The sequence below is a fragment of the Myotis daubentonii genome, chromosome 1 (genome assembly GCF_963259705.1).
Source record: "Myotis daubentonii chromosome 1, mMyoDau2.1, whole genome shotgun sequence".
Classification (NCBI taxonomy): Eukaryota; Metazoa; Chordata; class Mammalia; order Chiroptera; family Vespertilionidae; genus Myotis; species Myotis daubentonii.
Window position 1 is genome coordinate 122,421,316 of NC_081840.1, and position 10,544 is coordinate 122,431,859.

At 35.9% G+C, this 10,544-nt stretch overlaps 1 pseudogene; it reads left to right on the forward strand.

Moving 5' to 3' along the window:
* The first annotated feature begins 9,401 nt into the window (after positions 1–9,401).
* Positions 9,402–10,018, forward strand: LOC132226595 (peptidyl-prolyl cis-trans isomerase A-like; annotated as a pseudogene).
* The last annotated feature ends 526 nt before the right edge of the window (positions 10,019–10,544 follow it).

Here is a 10,544-nt window from a genome sequence, read left to right on the forward strand (position 1 = left end):
TATCTTTTATTTTCATTTTTTATTCTTCCCTTTAGGCAAATAAGTATACAGATTGATTTATCCTACTTAATATATATAACATACTTCCTATATTGATAAATTTATGGCTTTCCTTAGTTCTCATTTACTGTTACTACTTTTTCATATAATGCCTCTCATTTATTTCTGTATTTTATTTTTTAGAGATTCTGCCTAAATGTATGTCCTAACTTCTTGCTTTATCTCCATACATTATTGACTTCACTTTTATAAATTCCAGCAGCTTCAATTTCTGCTGTAGTTTTGGTAGTTACCCATGTTCCGTTTCAGAAGTCATTCATTCTCTGCTTAACTCTGTCTAATTTATTGTTCAACTTATCCACTGAATACCTTTATTTTTAAAGTTTTAACAAACATGTTTTCCTTATATAAAAATTTTTTTACAAAAAGTTAATCATATCTATAGTTTCTTGTGGTGTGTTCATTTCATAACTCATCCTTTATTCTTTAAGAATTTCATACAGCCCAGCTGGCATGACTGAGTGGTTGAGTGTCAACCTATGAACCAGGAGGTCACGGTTTGATTCCCAGTCAGGACACATGGCCTGGTTGCGGGCTAGATCCAAAGTGGGGGAAGGGGGACGTGCAGGAGGCAGCCAATCAGTGATTTTCTCTCATCATTGATGTTTCTATCTTTCTCTCCATCTCTCTTTCCCTCTGAAATTAATAACAATATAAAAATAATTTCATATGTGAATATTTTATATTATCTATATGATAATTTGTGTGCTCAGAAAAACTATTAATTCAGTATTTAACATTGCTATTGTATCAAGCAATAACTTCTTTTATTTATAAATAGGAATAGGATCACTTGGGCATTAGGGGCCATCCTAAGTTAAAATGTTTTGTAAATATCAATTTTCTATGAGTATGCTTCCATAATTTTTATTAGTTTTCTCAAGAAAGATGAGTCTTGGAGTTATATAATTTAAAAAGCATGCCTAAGTGTGGGGGTCATACATGACTACCTACCTATACCCATAAATTAGTCTATGAACTTTACAGGTCAGTTGTCCAAATGTTGAAATAGGTTATACTGATTACAGAGTCAACTTTCCACAAATTTGAATATATCATATGTAGTCTCTTAAGTTGACTTAAAGGGTCACAGGATATCCGGTAGCTAAGAAAACGTGTGGATGCTCCTTCAGACTTGGGGGTTCTCCCTCAGACTTGAACAGTGCTATAATAAACCTCTGAATTCTGCTTCTGTCATTCAGAATAAATGAATTTTCCTCCACATATCACTAAATATTATGTAAATTGTATCTTATAGATGACAAGATGGAAAACACATGAGAAATGATTTAATTTAGTAAATGAATTTATTTGTATAGAAATGAAAGCTTGAAATGTATTCTAATGAAAAATAAAAATAAAATATGCCCATCAATAAAGAAATACAAACTTTGCAAAATGTTATAATTCTAGGGAATGTGAGGTATACCTGTTTAAACTCCTTGCTTTTAATATTTTCTAGTACTGTCTTAGTGCTTCTCATCAAATGTAGCACTAAGGTTTAAGGGTACATAACATCTGTCCCCAGTCATAAAGTTTGTAAGGAAAAGGGTTTTAGTCAGAAAATTACATGCTAGCACCAGTCTCAGGAATTAAAAGATGTTACATCGAGGCCATTCATTCTTTTCTTTTCTTTTCTTTTCTTTTTTTAAATCAAGAGATAGAGGCCTTTTTAATCTTGAAGGATACAGACAAATTTCTCCCTCAGATGGCTTTACCCATGTATGCACTTCCACCGGAGGTGACACCCTCATCCTCATCAACTGGATATTATCAGTGTTTACAATTTTCTCAGTATGATAAACAAAAACATCTTGTTTTAATGTGCATATTCCTTGTTACTAATGATACTGCGCATTTGTTTATGAGTTTGTTAGCCAATTATTTTTATTCCTTCATGTGTATTTTCACATTTCTCTATTGAGTTGTTTATCTTTGGATTCATAGCATCATGCTTAATATATTTTGCATATTACTACCTGTTATATATTTAGTAAATGCTCTTCCTATTATTTTGCTCCATTTTAACGTTATAATTCATTTTATAGTTACTGAGGACTCGCCTCCCTGGACAAGGTTACATTGTTTTAGCCACAGATTCCGAGACTCCCACACCCCCAACAACTGGCTCCTGGACCCCTCATGACACAGAGAGGGAAATCACTTGGGCCAGAGTCCCACTGCCTCAACCACAGACTCTGAGACACCCACCCCCACTGTCACGGGCTCCAGGACTCTCGGAGCAGAGCAATGCTACTCCAGCAAGAGTCACACAGCACCGGCCAAAGTCACAGTACCTGAGGCTATTCATTCTTTAAGGGTTCCTAAATATTGTATCCAAAAAAGTGAAACCTAGATTTGTTTCCATATCAGTTTCCATATGAGAGTTTAAAACTCTGTCACCTGCTCTGCTCCTCTTTATTTTCTCTTTTGAGAAACAGAGAAAAATATTAAAATACCTACTAAACCACTTCATTGATCTTAGCATAAATCTTGATTTCAGAAATAAGAGTTTTACATAAATTATTCAAATAAGGAGCACACTCTGTTAAAAGTAATAAATCTGCTCAGTTATACTGGCTCACATGCTGAGCATAGCATTATTATTGTGGGGAAGTCAGGCAATATATAATGTTATTTAAAATGCAGCCTCTTTTCCTGCTGACTAAGTCTTGAATATATATATATATATATATATATATATATATATATATATATATATATATATATATATATACCAGAATTCAAAGTGGATCTTGAGAGAATAAAAACAAAGTAGAAAGTAGAAATTAATGAGTAGAATTGAAATTTTTGTAACCTATGTCTCAGTTTGCTCGTCAAATGGTTTAGATTAGACTAGATTTTTCTAAAGACTCTTTTGTCTAATAATTACTATGATATATGTTTCAATGTGGGAAGGAGGTGGGAAGGAGTTCTTTCATTTTGTCATACACAAAGAATGGCTCTACTTAAACCAGATGGATGCTTTCATTATCACTGCAACTTTTCAGTGTAAGAAAAAGAATCTTGCCCTAAGTAGAAATATATCTCCCTAGTGACTGTAAAAATTATGTAGTTATGGTTGTAGCTAAAACACATCTTTCTCATTAGTGAATCACCAAGGGAATATATAGAATAGATGTTCCTGTGATGCTTTGTTGTCAGATGTAGGGAAGAGTATTGTGCTCAGACAGCTGGATTTAAATGATAGATTTTACATTTGTTCAGTACCTGCTGGGTGCAACCCTCACCAGTAGTTGAGCATAGGAGAAATATAAAATTAAAAGGATAAATAACTGAGAAAGATAATATTCTTGTCATCTCTGAATTTAATATCTGATTAATTTAATTAATTCTCTCTTTTCTCCCCTTTCTATCCTGTAGTCCTTACTTTTCTAAAACACAGAAAAAACAAACATGTTATCTTACTTCTCAAAAGCCAAACTCCTTCACACAAATTATAGTTTTTTTCTGATCTGGTCCCTATGCAACCTAACTATAATAATCGATTTCTCATTCTCAATTCATTCTCAGCCCCCTGATACGAGCTTCTTCCTTTCAGGCCCGGCTCAAATAAAGTATGTCCTAATTCCTCAGTTGCAAATAATTGAATTTCTTTTATTCTATAGTATAGTACCTATTTTATTCACATACCTAACACCAACCCTCCCCCCTCCCCACTCCCTCCCCCCCCTTCCCCCCGTACCCCCCACCCCCAATACTACACACGCAAGACACTAAGCACTTTAAGGTTTTTGGCAGTTTTTCATTGATTATGATTCTGGGCTTGCTTATCTCTGGAAACACAGTAGGTACTCAATAATCACCAAAAATTTATACTGGGCCCCGCCAGTGTGGGTCAGTGGTTGACCGTCAACCTATGAACCAGGAAGTCATGGTTCGGTTCCTGGTCAGGGCACATGCCCGGGTTGCAGGCTCCATCCCCAAGGTGGGGCGTGCAAGAGCAGCCGATCAATTATTCTCTCTCATCATTGATGTTTCTATATCTCTCTCCCTCTCCCTTCCTCTCTGAAATCAATTTAAAAATTGTTTTTTTAATTTATATTGGGAGACAAAGTTCGAAAGGGAAAACAGTTATATGAAGTTAAAGTTTCTAAATGTTAACCATATTTAAAAGAACATCTGCTAAATAGTACCTATATTCTGACTCAACTTGTGATTAAATAAGAAAAAAAGCACAAGCATGTGTTTTCAGGTGGTAATAAGCATATTCAAATACACAAAAACAATAATTCAGTCTAAATGAAGCAGACACTGCTTCAGTAGGTTGCTTTATTGTAGTCCCTTGAACATCCATTAATCTTAAGGATGAGGAAAGGAAGGATGTTTTGCAACAACTAAGTTTCCAAAGTTAAAATACTTACTGTTAATCAGAATGTAGTTTTAAAAACTTGTCATAGTCATTCTGCTTATGTATTTTAACTTCTTTTAAGAATCTCCACTTGAGCCTAGGGCTTGGGACTATAATATTGGACGTCCCATTAAGATGCTGGTGTGTCCGGTTTTGCCTGAAGCACTATTAAAGTATAGCAAAAACACACACAAAAAGTCTCAACATGGGGAAGTCCTAGGGGAGGAACAACCCCCCTCCCCCACATACATTTCAAAGTTCATGCCTCTCAAGCGCACCCTTCCTTCCCCACCCAGTTGGGGTGTTTTAGTAACTGACTGGATATTGCTAAGCAGAAAGTGTGCAGGTTACCAATCCCAAGGATGTTGCTAAGGCAGGACTCTTTGAAAAGACCAATCAGGAACTAGCAAGGCTGTCTCCAACCCCTAAATTAAAAGGTGCGCACTTCCTTTCACTCTCTCTTCTCTCCTGCGTGCAATGGGTACCTGACAAGTGTTCCTGTGGCGGGGGAGCACATCCCTGTGCACCTGTCTCTCTACCTAGCTTTCTTCTGTCTCCTTAGACCCATGTCTACTTTAAAGGAAACCCAGACTCTTCCTGCTTTGTATTATTTCCTTCCTTACTTATTGTTTAAAAATCTTAAGATATTTCCAGAAGATAATGTTATTTTCCTTTTGGATGTAATACTATGTTAAATGATCTGTAGCCTACTATGTCTAATATGTAGTATACCAATCAAGTATTGGATGTTGGTCAAAGGGTGTAAAGTGGCAGTAATGTAGGATGAGTAAGTCTAGAGATCTAATGTACAGCATGATGATTATAGTTAATAATACTATATTATATGCTGGAAAAAATGAAGCTATGTATATATACATTTACATATTAGTTCTATATATGCATATATATAATACAGAAATATTTAATTAAATTATTCTCTCCCTCCTAAAAATTATAGCCTGGAAAGAATTGAACAGAGATAAAAATAGATCCCCATTTGCTTTGTGTTGTCTGTTTATTTTTAAAATGAAAGAATTAGTAACACAAATCGGAAAAATAATATCTAATTCAGTGAAAGCCATTTTCTTTTAAAGATATACCACATGAAACCACCTCATCTGGATTTGGTGCAACTCATCGTTCTCAGTTACCATTGAACATGAAATGGCAGGGTCAATCCACTGAGACATAAAGTCTATCCTTTGCTCCTCCCCACCTGCTTTCTCTGGGTCTGTATTCATCTTGCAACTGGAGTGGCAGTCATGCTTAGAAGTCCTTATACCAGCTAGATTGCTCCTGCTGACCTTGTCCAGCTTGAAGTTGAATTTCATTCAATACCAGCCTGAACCATTATCCTGGTCTTTCTAAAGTAGTTGAATCTATCAATGTCCAAAACTCATTTATAAAGGGAATACAATTTCTGCCTATTTGTGGTGGATTACTAATATTAATTGAATAAATGTAAAACCATATGGACTTATTTTGTGAAAGAAGACCTTCACATTTTTCTCCACTGAAGAATTTTATTATTTTAAAACAGTCCAATATTTTAGATGGATAAATATTTTTAAAAGCTTAAATAGGGTTTTGTAATTATGCATAGCCACCTGCTCTGAGTCATATATTTAGTTTAGAATGATAAGCCTACAGATTTACAGTTTTTCCATTTAGACTCTTAAATTTTGGCCTGAATCTGTCACATAATTTCTAAGCAGTTTTATACATAGAACAGCCTAAAACACAGTCCAAGTCACTGAAAGCAAGTCACCAGCCATGATGGAGGCTAATGTTTCCAAGTCAGAGAGCTGTTACCTTCTATTTATATCGCAGCATGTCCAGCGGCTGAGTCACTATAACAGTGCATGAAAAGTGAAGTGGATAAACATGCTCTCTTTGTTAGTTCATGACCTTCACAAATATAAAATTTTATTTTTAATAATTTGTTAAGCTATTGTTATTTTATTTCCCTGGAAAAATACAGGAATGAAGCTTGAGACAAATGTGAACAGAAAAATAAATTAGTTTTACTTATCTGGGTTAAGCTACTAATAAATCTCAAAATTGATTTTCAAAATAAATTATTAACTAGGAATTATAATTTGAAACAATGTATGGAGAAAATATGAGTGCAGAAATGTGGATAATATGCATGTGAATACTTCTCGTTTTACAATTCTCTGGTTTTATATGGGAATATAAATGTTATCTTCTTTTTCTTTAATTGAAATAGTTCCCTTTCTTTTCAGCATTTTACCCAAATCATTGGAGCTGAAAGTTTAAATCAAGAACACATCACCAGTTTCAACCAGCTAAAGGTTGATGCTAATATTCCAATTTTATCTTAAATGCTATTTTAATGGCAAGGTATTTTAAACTGAACATATAGGGAAAGTGAAGTGAGGTGACGATTTATTTTAGTAATGTGACAGAAAATAATAAATTTATCTATATCTATATGATTCCTAATTCTTATGTAAGCTGAGCCTCCCTCTTCTGGTTAAATATACTCAATCTGCTCTTAAAAGCAGCATAAACAAGCCAGCTTCTACTTTAATACCACAAGGGTAGCTGGAATATTTCATTTTCTTACACTCTGTGTCAAATCTTAATGCCATCTGTAACTTTTCAAATGTTGAGATGTCATTGTTATTTGTTCTCATTCAGCTCCCACCGCAATGCAGCATTACCTGTGAGTGATGCTTATATGTGTTGTCCAGGATATTGTAGTTAGATGTAGGCCTGTGGCAAAGAGGTAATCATATTGATTTTTCACTACTGCAGCAAATACTCTTGTGTCCAACTGCTAAGCTTTAGCAAAAGATAAATAAAACCACGACTATCAGATCTGCTGTTGAAGCAAGATTTCAAGTGCCTCCAAATCATCCACTGCAAGGTCATTTCAGACCGTATTGCACTCTTAAGTGGGATACATTGGGTAATATTTGCAGCTTTCCAGGCTTTCCCCTGACTGGTGATTCTGGGTTAATTTCTTCCTGGCTACTTCTATAGATTTCAACACAAAACGTTAAGGCACAACTTGTTTTATAAATCAATGTATAAGCAATGAACTTGGTATTCTGAGTACTAGGAAAACGGAGATAATAAAGAAATAATTAGGGAAGATAAAGAAAATATGTGTTTTAGTTTTATTAAAATAACAAATTGTTTTTAAAGCATTCACAAAATACAAGTTTTAAGAAAGACAGAACTGTTTAAATATTTTGAAAAAGTCTTGTTTTAAGTGTGGTAAAGGAAGAGTCTTTTATTTGTTGATTCTGAATGTCTTTTTGTTTTCTGTTATATTGTTGGTACTTTTGTTCAGAAATATAGTAAATAAAATCTGATTTCCTTCTGACTGGGAATTATAAAGTATTTTAGCAGATTGCATTTTTGAATTTAGTATATCTATATTTGAGAAGAAATAGTTTTTAAAAATAATATTAGTCTTTTTTCAGGCCATAAGTAGCAGTATAAAAATCACTCAAGCTCTACTTTAAGGCCCTTGAAGTTATTGACATTCATTTATTCATCAATTCCCCAGTTCAAAACGTACAGCTTGCGAGCATAGGAGTCTCTGTGCACTCAAGGAGCATCCCGCGTGGGAGGATACATGCAGAGAAGTTACTGCCATATCGAGTCAAGCTGCAAAACAGAGCTCTGTAATGATGGTGACAGACCCTGTCCCTTCCCCTGTTAGCACCGCGCGGTGCTCTGCTTCTGCTGAAAGTCCATTTTCCATATTGGGTTACACATGGCTCTCTGTGATCTCAGCCGTTCGCCTGTTTGGTTACTGTTATTGTCACTATAATCCAGGCACACTGACATTTCTTCTTCGTCTCCTCCTTGTCCACATCCTGGACCTCTCCCTCCTCCTCTGGTACCTCCTCTTCTCCTTTTTCTCTCTCTCCTTCTTCTGTTTTGATTAATTGTAACTCTTCTTTTTCGCAGTGATATGGATCATAATAAAAATTATGGAAGCATTCTCATCTTTACCTAGATAGATGACCCTACTTCTGACTCTTCTTATGGTTAGTAATCAACTCAAATATCATCTCCCCAAAAGATTCTTTTATATATAGCCTTTTGCTCTCCATTCATTATCATATTACCTCTCTTAATTTCTTCTATTATAGTTAAAATCCTATGAGAGGATTATATCTATCATCAATCTATCATCTATCTATCATCTGATCTACCTATCACCTATCTTAATGAACTGTCAAATAGTATCTGTCTGTCCACTGAAATGTAAACTTGATAGGACCAATACCCTATCTAGAATGTCCACAACTATATCACTACTCTATAGAACAGTGCTTGGCTCTGAGTAGGTAATCAATAAATATTTGTTAAATAAGTGAATATGTAACATTTAAAAACAATGCTCTGTATCCCCAGTGCCAATTATAGTACCTTTTAATCATAGGTGCTCAATAAATATTTAGCAAATGATTGAACTCTATTTCTAGAATATTCATAAAAGATGAGTCACCATTTCAGGTTAGATAGAAATATGACAGACAGACAAAAGTTAAACAGACATGACAGGGAGATGAAAAAACATATTTAGAAATATAGAGCCTGAACGATTTATATAACTGTGAGCTGTATATTAACAATATAGCTCAGGCATCTAGATTGATTTCAGCATAAAACAGTGATGGGTAATGGACTATTGTGTTAGAGAATTAGTTAGGAAAGATGAATGTAGAAGATGTTCTAGTACATAATTAAAGTAAATTTGGATGTTGTCTGTTAGACAACAAAGATTAACAAACAAGTAAGAAACAGAGGAGAGTGATAAGGAGTTGTTATTTGTGTTTTTATTTAATATTTCCCCCCTCAGGAAGAAGCTGGAAAGTTAATTTTACTGGAAGTGTTGAGGAGAATGTGGCTAGAGGAAGGGAAGGCAATTAGAAGTCCACTGGCTTTGCAGACGCCGCCGCCCCGAAGCCGCCCGTGACCAGCCATGGGGAACCCCACGATGTACTTCAACATCGCCGCCAATGGCGAGCCCCTGGCCCGCGTCTCCTTTGAGCTGTTTGCAGACAAAGTTCCAAAGACAGCAGAAAACTTCCGTGCTCTGAGCACTGGGGAGAGGGATTTGGTTATAAAGGTTCCTGCTTTCACAGAATATTCCGGGACTTATGTGCCTGGGCGGTGACTGCACACGCCATAATGGCACAGGCGGCAAGTCCGTCCATGGGGAGAAATTTGAGGATGAGAACTTCGTCCCGAAGCATGCAGGTCCTGGCATCTTGTCCATGGCAAATGCTGGACCGAACGCAAAGGGCTCCCAGCTTTTCATCGGCGCTGCCAAGCCTGAGTGGTTGGAGGGCAAGCATGTGGTCTTCGGCCGGGTGAAGGAAGGCATGGACATTGTGACAGCCATGGAGCGTTCCGGGTCCAGGAATGGCAAGACCAGCAAGAAGATCACCAGTGCTGACTGTGGGCAACTCTAATAAGTTTGACTTGCGTTTTATTTTAACCACCAGACCATTCCTTCTGTAGCTCAGGAGAGCACTCCTTCACCCCGATTTGCTTGGAATGTTCTATAATCTTTGTGCTCTTGCCAGTTTATTGGGTCCCATACCCTTTCCCAGTCTAGCTGGATTGCAGAGTTAAGTTTATGAGTATGAAATAAAAACGAAACAGTTGGAAAAAAAAAAGTCTACTATAACAGTCAAAGGAAAAGATGGTGAAGGCCTGAACTGAGGCATTCTTAGAGAGGAGGACTTGCATTTGAGACATACTACTGAGGTAATATTAATAAAATAGAGAGAACCTATTGTGAAATAACATAAGGAGAAAATAGTCAAAGATGAAGCCCATGAATATGGTTAAGTTCCTGGGTATATGATTTAGCAAGGAAAGAAAAATATTTAGAGGATAAAGGGTAATAAGACTTATCTTGACAATTTAGAGTTTGAGTATCTGTTGTCATCTCAAAATGAGGGTGTCCAGATAACCAGTAGGTACTGGACATGTTAGAAATTAGATTCCATGTGACTGGAAACAGTGTGTCTTTGACTGCAACCCAGCCTCATGCATAGCTCCTGAAATAAAATATAGGTTCAATAAGTAATTGTTGGGTGCAATTATTAATAGGAAA